Genomic DNA, 20,011 nt, shown 5'->3' on the forward strand with positions numbered 1-20,011 from the left:
ATCAAACATAAGAAAAGATTAGCCTTGGAAGAAGCTGCAGAAAGAAGACTATGAGAACCTAATTAACCCTCTGGAGACCACAGGGTTGATCTATCGGCCAAAAAGTATTAGTTCATTCAATTTCCTACAAGACTATATGTGGTTTTATATATGTAAAGTAATTACTTTATATTTTATAATTTATTTGGAAAAATAAGTGCATGCCCTCTGTAGGACTTGTGAAAAAGGCTCTAAATGAGGCTCTGTCTCCACCACTTAAACCATCTGTCAGGATGTGAAGAGCTGAATAAAGAGCTGGTATTGTTGTTAATACAATCTATTAAAACTGTTGCAGCTGGTGTCCCAGCATGGCCATAGTACAATCTCTGAAACCAGTAAAAGACTATACCATTATGTATGTCATAAGCAGTGAACATGTGTAGGAAGTGAAAACTCACTGTGAAGTGAGTAAACAGCAGGAGTAATCTTCAGAGGAAGAACTCCCATCAAGCAAGTGTATTGGCTTGTACACATAAACATACCAAGTCAAGGCTAGTTTGAAGGAAACCAAAAGTGGTTTCCAAAGGTTGTCTGAAATCAACTATTTTAGTAAGTAACTAACTATAAAAACTGAAATGCTGTCACGGAAACAGTGATGATGAAAAGGAGTGGAGGAGACAAACAAAGAAAATGTTTAATGATCCACTCCTATATCATTGTTACTATTAGTAGCCAAATGCTCTGATGTAACAGACAGCATGCAGATTAGTTTTTTTTTTTTTTTTTTAACCTTATAATAATAAAATGCTTTCCGTCCTTGATCATCACCATCATTTTATGTCTATTTTCCATGCTGGCATATGTTGGAAGGTCTGACAGGAGCTGGTAAGGCTAGGAACTGCACCAGGCTCCACTCTGTTTTGGCATGGTCTCTATGGCCTAATGTCCTTCCTAATGCCAAATACTTTAGAGAGTGTACTGGCTGCTTTGTAAGTGGCACCAGCACCAGTGTATTTTACATGGCACCAGCACTGGTGAATTTTATGTGGCACCAGCACCAGTGCTTTTTACATGTATTTTATTTTATTATTTTCATGCAGTGCATCCAAGACCACATATACCAATTGTTACTTTTTTTTCAAGATGGCAGGGTCTATTTTAAAAAATTTAGCTGCTAATTCTACTAGGCCACCAACAAAACTGAAACAGGCTCTCTCTCTCTCATTGGCTTGATATCGGATTATTTATTGGCAATGTCACAGTGATTATTAGTGCATCAAACAAAAAATATTTCATAGTATTGGCTCAGTACTGATTACATCTTTTTATGCCCAGATTAACTTCGCTTTTTACTTAGTAGATTTACATAATAATAAGTACCAGGCAAAGTACTAGGGCAGACACGATTGACTAAAACCATTGCAGATGATACCCTAGCATCACCCAAACAGTAAAAGAATATATCTTATACTAATCTCATCATTATATAACATTTTAATCCTAGCTGATATTCACTAAGCCTATTTTCCCTAGATCCACATTACACATCTTGTGGATCATTCTCAACTCATTTCTCTTGTAATTTGAGATTTACTGATTCCATTGTAGGACAGCATTACACTTCTAACTTCCACAACACACTGTTTACCCTTTTACAGAATAAAAGGAAAAAAAAAAATCAGTAGGATTATTCTAAATCCTGCAATACAGTAAATGTCTTATGTGTAAGTTACTGCTTGTCTGTCTGATGAAATTAAATTTCCAAGCTTTAAAAGTGAGCCAAAATGTTCCGGAACTAGAGTTATTTGCTCCAGAGAATTTAGTACAATCAAAGCATCAATACTTAGCTAATTCTAAGATCCTCTACATGTCCTATAAGTGCTAAATTGTCAAGACCATTAGACTATTCTAGGACAACATTTACAGCAATGGTAAAAATTGACAATGTAGTTCTAAAAATATGACCAGCGTCATAACACTTCACTTATACTTAACTATACTTCATTAACTATGCATATCCTGGATTGATTTTAACATTGTTAAACATTACTCAAACAACCAATACACTTGTCCATACACAGCAGGACAAGTGTCATTAGATGATAATAGTTGATGTGCTTGTGTTTGCTTGATGAGAGTTAAGTGAGGGGAATGGCACTTGATGCATATAGAAGATAACTGGGTTGTTAACAAGGTAAAAACAAGGAAGATTTCAAACGACATAGAACATATCTCAGAAAGTCTCATAGGCACAGGCACAGCTGTGTGATAAGAAGTTTGCTTCCCAACCACATGGTTCTAGGTTCAGTCCCACTGCATGGCACCTTGGGCAAGTGTCTTCTACTATAGTCTTGGTCTGACCAAAGCTTTGTGAATGGATTTGGTAGAGGGTAGCTAAGAGAACCCTGTCCTATATATGTGTGTGTGTGTGTGTAAGTACATGTGTGTCTTTTTGCTGTGTTTGTCCACCCACCACTGCTTGACAACTGGTGCTGGCTTGTTTACATCCCTGTAACTTAGCGGTTTGACAAAAGAGTACTAGGCTTTAAAAAAAAAAATAAGTGCTCGGGTTGATTCATTTGACTTAAAAATTCTTAAAGGCAGTGCCCCAGCATGGCCACAATCTAATGACTGTAACAAGTAAAAGGTAAAAGATATGAAAGTAAAATTTCATCATCATCACCATAATCCTCCACCTCCTCCTCCTCATCATCAGTGTCTAAATGTATACTTTTCCATGCTCGCATTGGTCAGATGAGAGTTTGTTGGTGCAGAGCTTTTCTATAGGGCTTTCCTATAAGGTGTTATCCACCCCTGATTGGAACTCTCCCGTATGACATGTACGCATGCTCAGTGACTTGCTTTAACAGTTGCAATCAGCTGAATGCACATTGCCAGTGACATTTGACATAATTACCCATACTCTGTGGTCAGGATTCTTTTTTTGGTTTGATGTCGGTATCGAAGGGATTACCAGACACCGGACAATACAGTGAGAGCAGCTTTCACTCACATCTTAACTGTTGCTTTGTTTTCATCCGTAGCACGAGGTAATTATGTCATTATCTGTGAAATTCGGCAACTTACAAGGATCTTTAGATCAGGCAATACTTCACAGAGAGGAGATATAAGCTTCTGCTTATTCCTGTCTGAAGTATCGTCCGATACTTCAGACTTATCGTCCGATGAATTTACTTTGTTGACATTCTTCATCGACAGAATTTTTATTCCTTTCAACCTTTCAGTCAAGTCCGCTTTTCTTCCAGTAACATACTGTCCATATAATCTTAAATATTTCTTTAACTCAGGCACAGTAAGTACTTCGATAGCTGAATCATCAAGCTGCTTTATATCCATGATAAGACGTAAAACAATAACAATGGTGTGGGTAGCCTCCGGAAGTTTAATTATCTACATGGAGCACCGCCTAGCCAAGGGAGATAACCTACTTATAGGAAAGCCCTATTGCTGGATATCCTTCCTGTCTGTCACCAAAAACCAACCCATTTCAAAGTTAGGTAATAACCCCCTAGCTTATCAAACAACAAGAAAATTGGAAGCAAACAAATATGGGCTGCTCTTTACAAAGAATGCGCAACATGTCAATGCATTTCAAAAAGCTTAGACATGCTTTCATAGCAAACTGCAAGCAAATGATGCCATTAGCTAATCCATAGTTTACAACCAGTCAGCCACACACACAAGGGAGATACCAGTGACTCACACAAACACACACATATATACGTATATATATATACATAAATATATATATATATATATATATATATATATATATATATATACACACACACACACATATATATATTAATATCGTTTACTTGTTTTAGTCATTAGACTGTGGCCATGCTGGGGCACTACCTAGAAGAATTTTAGTCAACTGAATCGACCCCAGTACTTATAAACCTGGTACTTATTCTGTCGGTCTCTTTTGCTAAACTTCTAAGTCATGGGGAATGTAAACATACCAACACCAGCTGTCAAACAGTAGTGCGGAACAAACACAGACACAAAGACACGTGTGCACAGACAAACTTCTTTCAGTTTCTGTCTACCAAATCCACTCATGAGGCTTTGGTCAGCCCGAGGCTAGAGTAGAAGACACTTTGCCCAAAGTGCAATGCAGTAGGACTGAACCCAGAACCATGTGGTTGGAAAACAAACTTCTTACCACACAGCTATGCCTGTGCCATGGTCAAAATACATCACAGAACTTGATTGTGATGGGTTTCTATGCTACTTTCTCCATAACAAAATGTAACCAGAATGTAACATGTTTCAATCAGTCAAGGATCCACCTTCAGTAAACACAATGAATTAAGATGACTGAAAATCAAAATCAAATAAACAATAGAACCATTAGATTTTGGTTAAATATTTTCCCTACAGCAGTTCTTAAAGGAACATGACAACTATGGTCACTAGTGTCCATTACTATCAACTTGACAACCAGTGCTAATTTTAACTCCTTATAGTTACTTTTACTCAGATTATCACATCTACCTTATAGTAGCAGTTGGCAAGTGCTGACATGTTAGGACTTGCCAATGGTGTTTTTATCATTTACAAGCTGGTTTCCAATTGAATCTAATGGAATAAATGAACTTTATTCTAAGTGCAAGTGTGGCTGTGTGGTAAGAGGCATGTTTCCCAACCACATAGTTCTAGGTTCTGCTATCACCTCAAGCCAACCAAAGCCTTGACAGATGGAAATTGAAAGAAGCCCGTCATATAAGCATATAAAAATATATGTGTGTGTGTGTTTTGATGTTTATGTTTGTCCCTTGCCACCACTTGACAACTGGAATTGGTGTGCTTATGTCCCTGTAACCTAGCAGTTTGGTGAAAGAGACTGATAGAATAAATACCAGACTAAAAAGAAATTAAGTACTGGGGTCCATTCAACTAAAAATTCTTCAAGGTGGTGCCCCAGCATGGCCGCAATCTCATGGCTGAAATAAGTGAGTGATAAATGACAGTAACACCTCTTATTTAGTAGTTAGTCCTAACTTTTATACTTTCTACATTTTATTGTCAGGTAAAGTCTACCGTGCCTGTGGTAAATATGCTTGATTTATCCATCAGAGTTGTACTTCAATTAAAGTAACATATAGTTCTCTTTCTACTACAGTTATCATTGTACTTGTGTGATAACACTGAATGCAATTCAATAATATGCAGTGATATACATATGGAAGATCATGGATGGTCTAGCTCCCAGCTTTGCCAACCATCAAACAGAACGGCACTGCATGCCAACAAAGATCCTGTCTTTTCCATCTAGAATAAGGACTCAGTGGTGTAACAGCTTGGATTTCAAGGATCCACAACTGTTTAACATTCTGCCAAACAACCTCAGAGATTTGTGAGGTGTAGATGTGGAGGGCTTCAAAGAACATCTGGACAAATTTTTACCTGAGATTTTTGCCAAACCGTGACAGGAGACACAAAGGTGAGCAGCTCAGTCCAACTTGCTTCTTGATCACAAACTGTACAGAAAAGAAAATCACACTGAAAAGCAGTGCTCCGGTACGGCTTCAGTGTCTGGCTAAAACCAGTAAAATAATAAAAAAAAAAAAAGATATTGAGGTGTGGCTGTGTGGTAAGATACTTCCTCCCCAACCACATGGTTCCAGGCTCAGTCCCACTGCATGGACCATGGTCAAGTGTCTTCTACTATAGACCTGGGCCGACCAAAGCCTTGTGAGTGGATTTGGTAGATGGAAACCGAAAGTAACCCATCATATATATGTGTGCGTGTGAGTTTGTGCTTGTCCCCACCACCATTGCTTGACAACCAATGTTGGTGTGTTTATGTCCCTATAACCTAGCAGTTCGGCAAAAGAAACTGACAAAATAAGTACCAGGCTTACAAAGAATAAGTCCTGGGGTCTATTTCTTCAACTAAAAATCCCTTTAAGGCAGTACTCCAGCATGGTCACAGTCAAATGATTAAAACAAGTAAAAGAATAAAAGAGAATACATTCTGCAAGTCCTACCGCCATGCTGACATTGTTGAAAACTTTCTGAGATCCATGCTTGTGCAGTATTTCAAGCTTTGGATCTAATGCAGTTTGGTAATGTGTGTTTCATCTATCAAATATTTGAGACGACTAAAGAAGGAGCCAATATCATCCTTTTAAGTAAGGACTTGCACAACATTCAGGTTCTAAAACCTACAAGTGATTCCCTTACAACTGAACAACAGCAGTGTGGGTAAAGAATATTGCCTAAATACCACCTGGAAAAAGTACCCCACCATTACCAACTGGAAGGTTTTACTCACCAATGCAATACCTGTAAGATGAATTAGGAAAGCAAATGATATCTTCAAACATCGTGCAACTTACAAGCTCTCTCTCACCTAGATTGTAGCCAGACTGAATGTTCCAAAGATGGTCTCTACCAATTTCATAGAATCATTTTACTTCCTGCAATAAATATGTTCCTGTTGGCAAAACCACCATTTTTGGTCCCTAACTCCGCAATAAGCATATACTAAACTCTGCTTTTGTCACCAAAATTGTCAAATGCAAACTTCCCTGCATTCCAACCCAACAAAACAGTTGGCCCTAACAACCACCTGCTTTTAGCCTTTAACAGTACACTTAAGAGCTATCTCCTACCTACACCTATCAAATTTTTCAATCTGCAAAGATCAACCCCAATATACGGAAACATATATTCAGAAGTAATATAATTTCACTAAACCTGCCAACTGCTGTCTTATTGCCTTCACTTTCAGTATCTGAAAACATTGTGTCTCAATTGAGCAAGATATATTGGAGACATCTCTAATGTCTTGTACTAGAGGCAATACAGTTCTAAGAACTTTGATGAGCCAAAAAAGGAGCCACTACATGATTACTGACCTACTTGAAATAGCAATCAGATTTCCCTCAAATCACACTCTGTCATAGGACACATTAGCTAACTGGCGGCTAGAAAGCAGAAAGATGTCCACAAACCACAGACCTCTGCCAAAATGGTTGCCACAGAATGGAGTCCACTAAAGGCACTCAAGAGTCAGGAGGTGGTGTGAAACCAGAAAAAGGATTAAGTGTACTGGCCATATAAGCCAAGGTAGAAAGTAAAGTTAGATTTTAAAAAGCCAGAACAAATATCACAAGGTATCCAGTCTGATACACTTTATTCTCTACATTAATAATCTACTTCTTGTGATCCTCATGAGAGGACTGTGACTGATCATAAACCTTAAACACTGCTGCTGCAACACAACACACACAAATCCAAATATCACAGTCAACACATACTACAACCATTAGTTCAGTGACATGTTATTGCTTTTCTCTACCTCTTCTCACTACTACAAAGGACTCCATATCTTTGAACTAGCAGCCTGCATATCCTCTCTACCAAATATACCCCGCATGTTTCTGTTCCTTTACTGTACATCACCTACTAGAGCTGTAACTCTCTTAAATTTGATTCCATTCCTACCTACATCAAACACCAGAATATCATTAGCCTGGGAGGGGCCATAAAAAAAAAACCAATGAGTAATACCATTCCTCCTCTAATTAATAAAAAAAAGTATTACTATAACAATTTTAATATATGACTGAGCTCAATTAAACTAACTGGAATTTAAAGTAATAAACTTTGGATGAAAGCGAAATGAAAGTGTATATAAAGATTTTGAAATAGTGGCTAGAAAAAAAACCTCTTTAAAGATTTGGTGTGATCATATCAGACAGAATAAAATCATTTGGTAAGTGTATTTCAATAATGGAAAACTGTTGGGATGCTTGAAAACTAGTTTAGATTCTTCACAAGAAGCTCATTAACCCTTTAGCATTTAAACAGGCCATATCCAGCCAAAATATCCTGCTTTACATTCAAAAAGGGAGGATCCAACCTCTCACGTCTATCCTACAATGTCACTCAAAAAAAAAGTACACAATCATATCAACAAAATCTCATAGCTATGATGTAATGCATGATTAGTTCAAAACCATGCAAATAAATAAACATTACATTTGACAAAATAATCTGAAAGCTAGAGGGTTAAAGCACTATTCTAGCTGACTGACAGTTAACCTCAATGTGTGAATGTTCCAAGTTGTAGGCCACAGTTTTGCACATATGTTACTGAAACTTTCAAGAGGATCATATACTAAACCAGGACAAGAGTATATAGAAAGTATCTGCAGCTAACATCAAATAAGACCGAAAATTTCAAAGCAAAGACAACATATACTAATATTATAAGGTGAAGGCTGAACTAATTTCTTAAATAGAACAAGATACTCAGTTCAAAATTCAAGAAGATGTATAATGGTTCCTAAACTAAAAAGCAAATATAATAAAAGATATGCAAATTATTCTCTATAGAAACTTCTTTTAGGTTCCTAATAGCTATTTTATAACTAATTTTTTTTTTATCATTAGCTGGACAAAAATGCATTCATCAAATCACTTTATTACAATGTATCACTCAGTAAGTGTTGCTGATAAAACAATGGGTACAACTTGTAATTTCCTTTCTGCCACAAATGCAAAAAATCATTGTCTATTGTAAAATATCATTGTATACTTTTAGTGTTTGTGGCTAAGTTGGAGATCAATTAGAATCAACTAACCCATATAGGTATAGGCAATATCAAGATATTGTGTTAAGATGATACATTTGAAGATGGCCTATATCTTAGCACAAGCAACCAGAATTTTGTTCATATAAGTTCAAGCTCCACAATTATACATTTTTAGAGCAGGTATTTTGAAGAAATATTAAACTTGTCTCTGCATGTTTGTTTTGATAGATTTTTCTTCAACAGTTTGACTTAATCCCTTCAATTATTTGCAAGCTTCTTTCTTGGACCAATAGTAATATCCAATGAACAAAGACAAGAATTAGAACCATATGGAAAGCAGAGAGCAAAGAATTTCTCAACAAACCGACAACAACTTTATTGGTGTCATGGAAACACTTTATTTCAGAAACCATAAGCTGATGAGTGGGTGTGTTAAGGTTGAAAGGTCAGTGACTCCTCAAGTCTATGATAATTTACATTTCCGTCACACCTTATAGATATGAGAGAGGAGTTGGAGTAAAGCTCCAGAACAAGAAAGTCTGAAGCCACCAGCTACTGTTTCAGACTTTGAGATCAAATTAGTCATACAAGCAAGAGAGGAAGAGGAAACGATGAAGAAAGTTTTAAAGTCACCACTCTTCTTTACGGTGATTGAATTCTTCAATTCTTCTAACTGAATGTGAAAGAAACTCAGTGGTGTCGACCCGATGAGATCAGTAGTTGTCTCCCTTACATGACGAAACTCGATTCACTCCATAAATATTCAATGTCGAAATGAAATTAAAAATAGATTCTCCACCATTTACATACACACAAGGTCTTTCTTTCGAATAATTTTGTTGGCTTTTTTATTTCACACACAAAAATATAACCCACATAGCAGACAACGATACAATCTCGTGTAATTTTCATTAAATTCCGATTTTATTCTACAAAGAATTTCTTCGATGAATAAAATGCAACAAATCAGACGACTATCATGAAATGAAGTATGTTAATCAATTATGAGGAGTTAACATTTGTCTAATTCTAGCAAGATTTATTTAACTACATTTTCACTTCCAAACTTTACCCATATGTTACACAAGAAGATTTAATGAACAGGTGTTAGAAAAGGGAAGTACGATTTCAAAAAGGAAGAAACAGTTTACTAGGAAGAAACTTACAATTCATGACAAACTATGTTTAAAGCGTTAATAAAATCCTTGTAGTGTTATCTATGTATTTGGTAAACACAGTAACAACAGCAAGAATTATTATGTTTTAAAAATGACAATGCAAACGAAGTAATCCATATCGAGATATAACAACCAAGTGTTGATTGTAAGTTAAAACATAAGCAAAATATTTAAAAACTCTAAAAAGACCAACTTACTAAATATATTATTAATTTCTATGTAGAACTCTGTATCCAAAAGGTGTATGTGTATACATATATATATATATATATATATATATATATATATATATACGTGTGTGTGTATACTTTCGTATCAAGTTATTGTCGATAGCCAAATAAAATATCTATATCTTCATAATTCTTCTCTTGTACATACTCTATATCTGCACGTTTCTGTTTCTTTAAAATAGCAGCATGCACATATGTTTATACACACACACATATTTATATATATATATATATATATAGAATTAACATATATATATATATATATATATATATATATATATATGTGTGTGTGTGTGTGTGTGTGTGAGTGTGTATCGATTGAGTTGAGTCAGAATTTCAACACAATACAGGAAGTAACACGGTTGTAGTAATAGACTTTTGTATATAATTTTCAACAATAGTAATTAAGTAGAGGATTATTTAATAAAAGCAAAATATTCTAATATATCTAAGTTGTTAAAAATTGAACGTCTGTATGGCTATTTGTCTCATAAACATTTGGCTTGTTGAAATTGGCACAAAAAATCCACTTTAAAAAAACAAACAAAAACAAAAAAACTATACTAGTATTATTTTCCGGCTATCAGATCAAACACTGACGACTGGCGAACACGTAATACCAATAGCCAGTTCCTGTTGTCTCAAAACCTCGATGAAATAAATATTTTCATCTTAACATATAAATAAACGAAGTATATGCGACGATATATTAAGGAAAGCTCACTACGAAGCGAAAAGATATTTTATTTAACGAATATATATATATATATATATATATATATATGCATATAAATATATATATATATAGAGAGAGAGCGCAAAGGAATATAATGTAAGTGGACGTGGTTGTATGAGGAAAGGGTTATGTCATAGACAAACTGATAGACACATGACCATTGCCGAGAAGCTGACTGGCGCTGTCTGCAGACAGACCAACTAGAAAAGATTACAAACCAGGGCCATTTATACAGAACTCAGCATTTCAAGCAATTTTCATTGTAATAATAATTATTATAAAGCAAAATCAACACACTCAGCCAATAATAAAATCCACGTTTCAAGCAGTTATAATGTAACGAAATAAACCAAGGCATGTCAATACTTGTGGGTCGTAAATCAACATATTCTACATTTTGATAGTCAATAATAATATGTAGCATGATGTCGATGTTATGCAATTCGGTGGTGGTGGTGGTGGTGCGATGAAAAGGAGCTACATATATATAAATATATATATATATACACACAGACACACGCCAATATAAACAGATAATATACGACATAGAAAGAGCAAAGCAAAGACGGAAGGGAGAGAAGGAAAATAAATGCGAAGTGACGTAGAGAACGATCGACGTAATAGAAAATTAAATGTAATCGACGATGATGTCGTTGATATAGGGAAATAATGGGGAAGGAAATTTGTATGAAGGTCTGGAGATAGTTAGTTCAAAATATTAGCGTCAGCAATCGGTAAAGAGGTTTATCAGACGGATGTCAGCTCGAGGAGAGAAAGAGAAACTCACCTTACCTACACAGATAAATAGAGAGAGAGAGAAAGATAAGATTCGCTGTATTTTTTTTCTCTTGTAAAAGAGCTTAGAATCTTCTTTTCGAAAGGGTCAGTTTGTGTAGCACTAGGAGGATAAACAACAGACAAATAAACGATAGTCAATCATTTTGTCAATATCGATAGATTAACGAAGTAGGTCAGAAATCTAAACAGTAAGGTCATTTGGTGTAAGTTAGACAGGGGCCCAGCTTTTGCTACTTGCACGATACGGGTAGATTGGGTTTAGGAGTAGCCAACTCAGTGATGAGTAAACAGGTCTCAAAAGGTAGTAGTAGTCACTACTTACAGATCGTGTCCTCGGGTGTTTTTGTCTTTGTTGGTGAAGTGGACACGGTGGACACTAACCGAACGAGCCGGCGATCAGCTGGTATACCAGTCCTCCCCTTCTTCCTCTAGCAGACCTCTCGCTTCGCCATCATCCTACTCAAGGGTCTACGTGACGGTGGAGAGTGCATCAAGGGACGCAATTCAAATTGACGCAAAAACTTAGGGATCTCCAGTTGTGCGACGGTGGTTGCGCCGCCACCGTAGCAGGAAACGACTTGTGCCCTCCCTTCCTTCCTCTCATTTCCATATCTCCCATCGCTGTTTCATTTATATGTAAATATGGTCTTTGCTTTAGTATGTTATGCTATTAGTTTCGATTTTGTATTTAAAGTATCAGACGATTTTGTAAATATCTAAACCTTCAATATTTGCTTGTTTATATATTGTTTATTTATTTTTTTTTTGCTCTGTCTTTTAGAAAATATACAGCTTAAACTTGGAATAAAATTATTAAATCATATCACTCTAGTAGTTTACTTGAAGAAATATTTTCCTAATAAGACAACGTATGATGGGGAATAATACCGAAGCTGTTTCAACAGGTGGTTGTCGGGTGGTAATATGATAGAGAACAAAACGAAACGAAAATAAATAAAAAAAAAAGCTACGTTGTTGCCTACATTGCAATACAAATGATAGGAAAGTGAAGTAAGGGAGAGAAATGTTGTCAACAACTGCCATAGTTATTTAAGCATTTCCTCACAGCAATTAAAAATTATTGCAGCCTTAGACTAATTTTTTTAAAAGCTAAAATTTATATAACTGCAAAATATGTTTTCCTTTTTATTTTATTATAACATGAGTGCTGTCTCTGATTTTTCCTTGACAACCGACAGTTAATTTAAATCATCGAATGTATTAGCATTTAAAGTGAATACAGGAATATAGTTAGTGACTAGACGACTATTGTTCACCCCCCCCACACGCACATACACACACACACATATCTTCTTACATCATATTTGCATTATAATCATGTTATATCATATATGCATTGTAAGATGTGATAACACATACGCATTGCCAGGATGTGATTTTACATGTGCATTTTAATAATATAAATTCGTTTCTTTATTTTCCAAAGAATACACTCATTTGTTTAGTTTCCTTAAATTTTGCAATTTTACTTTAATAAATATTATTTTGGTTTGCAAAAAAAAAAGAAGAAAAATACACGAGTCTTATTCATAAACCTTTAGATATGTCCCCCATTTATAAGGTAATACAGAAACACACGTGTGCGTGTGTCAATTACATATATATATACATTAAATCATATACTTAATTGTTACACACACACACGTGTGTGCCTGTGTGTATTTATATATATATGTTTGTATGTTTGTCAATTTATGTATATTTCATTTACATTATTGTATGTTTTTCAAGTGAAATTAGCTATTGATATCAAATATATTCCTTTATGATGTTAATTCAAGTTAGATATTGCTAACATCAGAATCATTACAATTTCATAGAGAATTTCTTTCAACAATTAATGGTTAAATTTGGGTTTATGAGGGAAATATAAAAGATCATTAAATGGAACCCTGTTTGTTCCTGAAATTAAAATTCTAAAATTAATTGTTCCTGAAATCAGTTGGGAAGTATATGCAATATTTTCACTATTATCTCAGCATTGATATACCTTGAGGATTTAATGAGTAGTGTATTGATGTAGAAGTGATTCGAAACCAAACTGCTAGGTAACTGGTCAGATACCACAATTAAACCACATTAATTTCACGTGATCAGTTTATTAAGCAAGCTAATCAGTGTGAAGCTGTAATGTAGTTCAATCTTCCAGAATCTTTTTGTGCCCTATTAAAATGCCACTTTTAGCACCTGTATTTGCAGAATGCTGAGGCAGCTGAGTGAAATATACCACCATTCTTGCCATCAATTGGTTCCAAACTTTAGTGTAGACATCCCAGGAGGACAGTTAAGACAGATGGTGCAGATAGATGACCTGGAACCTCTATCGCCATGAAGATAGCACAGATGTGTTCAGTTATTTTGGGTAAAACTGCATGTTGCAGTACTGATAACTTTCTGTAATCTTACAGCAGTCTCTCTCTCTACCAGTCAGTAACCAGTGTCTCTCTCTCTCTCTCCCAGTCTGTAATTATTGCTGTTGTTATTTGTAAAAGACCAATGCAGTTGTCTTCATGTGCAATGATAAATACTTCTGTTAAATGTTCGCAACTGTTGTTCAGTTACCTCTTCATATAGCTCAAGAAATATATTTTCATTCATTAACTCAACCAGGTACCACAGCAGCATCAACGAAACATTATAATATATTTGTGACATCCAATGACACAGCCTGCCCACAACAACACCTACAATGTAATCTAACACTCTGCCGTTAGTTCATCCAAATGTATAATACAAATTCTATTAAAACTTTATGAATTCTTGAGGTTAAGTCCATCTGGTATCATTGTTGTGTCAAAAAGCAACAAGACAGTGACAAGTTTTAAGAACTTGCTCATTAAAGTTGCATTGCATCTTTGGCATATAAACTTGATCTTTTCTCTTACGTCTTGGATGTTTCTCTTTGAATATTTTGTGATAAATTCAAATGTAAAACAATAAGCTATCAAGCTATATCATTGACTAAAGAGACTGGAGATATGTTGAGTAGTCTTGATCAACATAAGGTGAATAAACTTATGATGTAAAGAGAGAACTAACTTATGTTAGAAGAGTAAATTGCAACTTCAATGATAAACAATCTGCTGTTTTTTTCTAATATGATAATTATTTAAAGTTAATAGATGAACAAGGGTCAATTAACATCCAAATATCTTTTATCTTTTACTTATTTCACTCATTAAACTATGACTATGCTGGGGCACTGCCTTGAAGAATTTTAGTTGAATGAATCAACCCTGTACTTACTTTTTAAAGCCTGATTCTTATTCTATTAGTTTCTTTTGCCAAACCCCTAAGTAACATGGATGTAAACACACTAATACTGATTGTAAAGTGGTGGAGGGGAACAAATACAGAGACATATACATCAATATATATATACACACACACACACACACAAACACACAATGGGCTTCTTTCAGTTTTCATCAACCAAATCCACTCACAAGGTTTTGGTTGGCCTGGGGCTATAATAGAAGATACTTGCCTAAGGTGCCATGCAGTGAGACTGAATCCAAGGCCATGTGGTTGGGAAGCAAACTTTTTACCGCATAAGCTATAGGAATTTTATATTTTCATTCTGCTAGTCTAACCTTTTTTATTTTCATTCCACTAGTTATCGTTTTGTTATGATCTTTCTTTTCAAATATATTGTCTTCATTTCAATTAAGTTTAAAAATAAGAATGAATTTAGTAAAATTACCTTGTCATTATCAAAGAAATGTTTAAGGCAGTGAGCTGTCAGAATCATTTAGTATGCCTGAAAAAAATGCTTAGCAGCATTTCTGCCAGCTTTATGTTCAGAGTTCAAACTCTGCTGAGGTTGACTTTGCTTTTCATCCTTTTGGTGTTGATAAAATATGACATAGTTGAACACAAGAGTCGATGTAGTCGACTTGCTCTCTCCCATGAAATTGCTGACCTTGTGCCAAAATTTGTAATCAATATTAAAGTGGTATTTAAAAGGAAAAAAAATAAAAGTATAAAGGATTAAATTATTGAAAAATTATGGTGATCTTTCACTTTAGGAAAATGTAAATGAAATCAGAAATTGACCACCAAAACAACAACCCCCAAAATTCCTTCAACAAGGAAACAAAGGAGAAGTAGTAACAGGAAATTTAGCAACAAAAGAAAATGGGAGGAAGTAACAGGCTGTACACCCCAGTCTCCGAACAGTGTATTCAGCCATGCACTGTGGATATACAATCAAAGGCATTACCACTGAGAATGGCTTGGGACACTCTCTGCAATGGACACCTCACCTTGGGGAACTCATTTCTCAGACAGACCAGTGTTAGTCTGAATGTATGGAGAAAATCAGCAGTATGTGGGGCATCTGAACACCTGAGGTCTCAATGGTGACCAGAATGAACAAAAAGCAGATGGTCAAGCTCTAGTATTTGGTCATCTTCCTCGTTTCTGCATTGCAAGTGATGATACCATCCTTGTATAGGAAAAGGGTTACTTCATAGAGACCCTTCATCGTCGTTGTCGTCGTTTAATGTCTGCCTTCCTTGCAAAAGGCTGGAATAGATATCACAAAGCGTTTGTGGTATCTGTTCCTGCTGAACAATTCCATAAATCCATCAACGCCCAATTGGTTCTGTTTTTGTATCAATCCCAAAAAGAAGACAGGCAAAGTTGACCTTGACAGGACTTGAACTCAGAGCGGGGAGAATCAGAACAAATAACACAAGGCATTCTGTCCACCTTTCTAATTCCTCTACCAAGTCGCCATATTGGATTCCCTTAAGTAAACTCAAACTATTGTGCTAACAAGAAAAGCAAGTTTTTCAGTAGCAGAGTATATTGTTGTTTAATTCTCTAATGAATACATGCCTATGTTTCAGTGAGGAAGACTATACTTTCTAGCATACAAGTCAAATTTTTCAGACCAAAATTTACAGCCAAAAAGACAGGCTGAGTTATACACCAAGATGACTTTAGAGGACCAAAAGTTCTATGTGAAATGCAGTAGATTTTGAAAAAATAGTGATGATATTTTAATGTTTACACTACATGTGTACACTATATATTACATCGATTTGTGGGTTGGCTTTTGCTGTTAGCTACTGTGGTAGCTGGTTCTGTTGATGAATGAAAATATGTTTCTTGAGCTGTATGAAGTAACTGAACAAAACTGCAAATATTTATTGCACATGATGTCAAATTGCATTGGTCATTTACAGATAACAGCAGCAATAATTACATACTGGGAGAGACAGACTGTTTGGAGTTAAGGTCAAGTTATTGATATGACAACCTGTGGCTTGCCCATCACAACTGGAAACACATGTGCTATATTTGTGGTGATGAAGGTTTTTGTCATCTATCTACACCATTTGTCTTAGGGTTCCTGGGTTGTCTGGCTGGTAAAAATGTTCACCAAACAGTTTTTATAGGGGACTGGAGGTCAAATTCTAGAACGTTCAAGAAAACCTGTCCACAACATCACTTCACACTGATTAGTCAGTTAACAGACCAATCATGTGAAACTATGGTGGTTTGCCCATGATGTCTGAAGACATATCCAGGGATTTGGTTTTGAATTCCCACTACACTGGAAGATACAATAACAAAATAGTATGAAAAACTTAGAAAATGTCCAAAATATTTGTGTTTGTACCTTTCAGTCACATGTTATGTTCCACCATGCTTCTCTTTCTGTTAAACCACTGTATTGTCTTTCAATACGTTTCCCCATAATACTTGCATTGAAAAGCAAACTGATGGAGAAGAAAAAGTAAGACTTAAAAGGACTAAAGAAAACTCAGCAGCTTCACAGCTATTTCCTCAATGCAGAGGGCAATTGGAGAAATTCAATTGAGAATATGAAAATTACAAGATAGAAGTGATCTTTTGTAGCACTTAAAATGCTTGCTTGAAATTACCCCAAAATTCCTCAGCTGCTATAATAACTTGTAAACTAACCTAAATCTGTAAATTAATTGTAATTACACACACACACATACACATGCACACATGCATACACTTGTGTGCACATACACACACACACATGCTATAATTCTTTTACTGATTTCAGTCTTTGGATTGTGATTACGTTAGTGTGTGGTTTTCAAGGTCTTTTAGTCAAATATATAGTGTCTCAATGCTTATTTCAGTCTGGTACTTATTTCACTTATCATTATTTATTGAATAAGTTACTGCTCAGTGTAAAGGGAGGCAGTTTGATACACAGTTCTATACTCAGTGACAGAAACGTAGACACATATACGTGGAGGAGTGTGACTGCATTGAGTTCTTGAGCAAAATACTTCATTTCACATTGCTTCAGTTCACTCAGCTGGCAAAAATGAGTAATCCTGTCTAGGTGGGGAATATGTACGCCATGGAAACTGGAAAACCGACCCTTATGAGTCAGTATGACTCGAGAAGGTAACTTCACCAGACACATATACACAAGTATATATAGACATATACATAACTATATATAGCATAAAAGTCTATGTATATTACTCTACCGTGTATAATAGGCATCTCTCTTTATGAATCTAAACTGCCTTAAAAGAATCTTATAATGGTGCAAATGTACAAGAGTAGATGGTCTACTATAATCCAGTATATTAGTATTTAATGTTCCATTTTATGTAAGGCAGCAAGCGGGCAAAATCATTAGCACACTAGGCAAAATGTTTAGCAGTATTTCATCTGTCTTTACATTCTGAGTTCAAATTCTGCTGAGGTCGACTTTGCATTTCTTCCTTTCAGGGTTGATAAAAATCAATACCAGTTAAACACTGAAATCGATGTCATCGACTTAGCCCCCTCCCCCCAAATTACAGGTCTTGTGACAAAATTTGGAATCGCTATCTTATTTTATACAAGGCAGCAAGCTGGCCAAATTGTTAGGGCACTGGGCAAAATGCTTAGCGACATTTCATATGTCTTTATGTTCTGAGTTCAAATTCTACCAAGGTTGACTTTGCCTTTCATTCTTTTTGAGTTGATAAAATAGCATCAGTTGAACACTGGGGTCCATGTAATCAGCTTATCACCTGCCCTGAAATTGCTGGCCTTGTGCCAAAATTTGTGACTAGTATTATTATTTAATGTGAATATATTCTTTAATATTTTTATTCTTTTATTTTTTTATTTGTTTCAGTCATTCGACTGCGGCCATGCTGGAATTATTGCCTCAAAGGGTTTTAGTTGAAGAAATCAACCCAAGGATTTATTCTTTGTAAGCCTAGTACTTATTCTATTGGTCACTTTCGCCGAACTGCTAAGTTATGGAGACATAAACACACCAGCATTGGTTGTCAAGCAATGGCAGTGGGGACAAACACAGACATGCATGCATAAATACACACACACACACACACACACACACACACACACGCACACGCGTGCGCGATGGGCTTCTTTCATTTTCCATCTACCAAATCCACTCTCAAGGCTTTGAATGGTCCAAAGCAATAGTAGAAGGCATGTGCCCAAGGTGGCACACAGTGGGACTGAACTCAGAACCATGTGGCTGGGAAGCAAGCTTCTTACCACACAGCTATTCCTGTGCCTATATGCTGATATTTGCATAGTACCTTGGGCAAATGTCTTTTACTATAGCACCAGGCCTTGTCAATGGATTTAGAAGATAGAAACTGAAAGAAGCCCATCATGTATTTATATACATTTATATATATATATATATATATATATATATATATATATATATATATATGTGTGTGTGTGTATGTGTTTGTGTATGTCACCCCCACCCACCTACTGCTTGACAACTGGTGTTAGTTTGTTTACATCTCCTCAAGTTATTAGTTCAGAAAAAGAGAGTGACAGAATAAATACCAGGCATGAAGAAAAAAAAAAAAGAATAAAAATCAAGTACTGGGATCAATTTGTTTGATTAAAACCCTTCAAGGTGGTGCTCCAGCATGGCTGCTGTCCAATAACTGAAACAAGTAATGGATAAAAGATAATGTATAATATACTGAAATATAATAAAACAATAATATTTTACTCTTTAAGTAAAAACATTGCAATGTAATACCATGTGTTATACTCACCCTTAATTTTTTATCTTGATTTTTGGTGTAACAATTTCATATATTCATACATATATAAAAAACATTCATGAATACATACACAAGCATCAACACAAAGAATACTGGTGGAACATTCCCATCAAAACATTTGTCAAGTGTAAACATAACAGGCTGGATATTGATATATGGGACCGACAAGAAAAAGATGCACCTTCATAGAGGTCAGCTGTCCTGCTGATATGAATATCTCTTTGAAAATCAAAGAGAAAGGGGATAATTATGGACAACTGCTTTGAAACCTCCAGCTTCTATATCCAGGTTATAAATTCACATTTATAATAATAATCTGGATAAACTCGGGCTTTCAGAAAAAGAAATCAACCAACTAACTCACACATTGCAAATACAATCTGTAAGTAAAATGGTAAAAATATGCAAGACTTTTCTCAAGTTGAATGTATGACATTGTTTTTAT

At 35.5% G+C, this 20,011-nt stretch overlaps 1 protein-coding gene across 1 annotated transcript in view; it reads right to left on the bottom strand.

Annotated features, from left to right (window-relative positions):
- Nucleotides 1–12,657, bottom strand: part of LOC106874010 (uncharacterized) — a 113,996-nt gene extending 101,339 nt beyond the window's left edge. The window contains exon 1 of the mRNA XM_052971226.2: nt 11,817–12,657. The gene's annotated coding sequence lies outside the window, so the exon portion shown is untranslated. The remainder of the gene's footprint in view (nt 1–11,816) is intronic.
- Between the last annotated feature and the right edge of the window lie 7,354 nt (nt 12,658–20,011).

The sequence above is a fragment of the Octopus bimaculoides genome, chromosome 10 (genome assembly GCF_046866305.1).
Source record: "Octopus bimaculoides isolate indiv1 chromosome 10, ASM4686630v1, whole genome shotgun sequence".
In the NCBI taxonomy this organism is placed as follows: domain Eukaryota; kingdom Metazoa; phylum Mollusca; class Cephalopoda; order Octopoda; family Octopodidae; genus Octopus; species Octopus bimaculoides.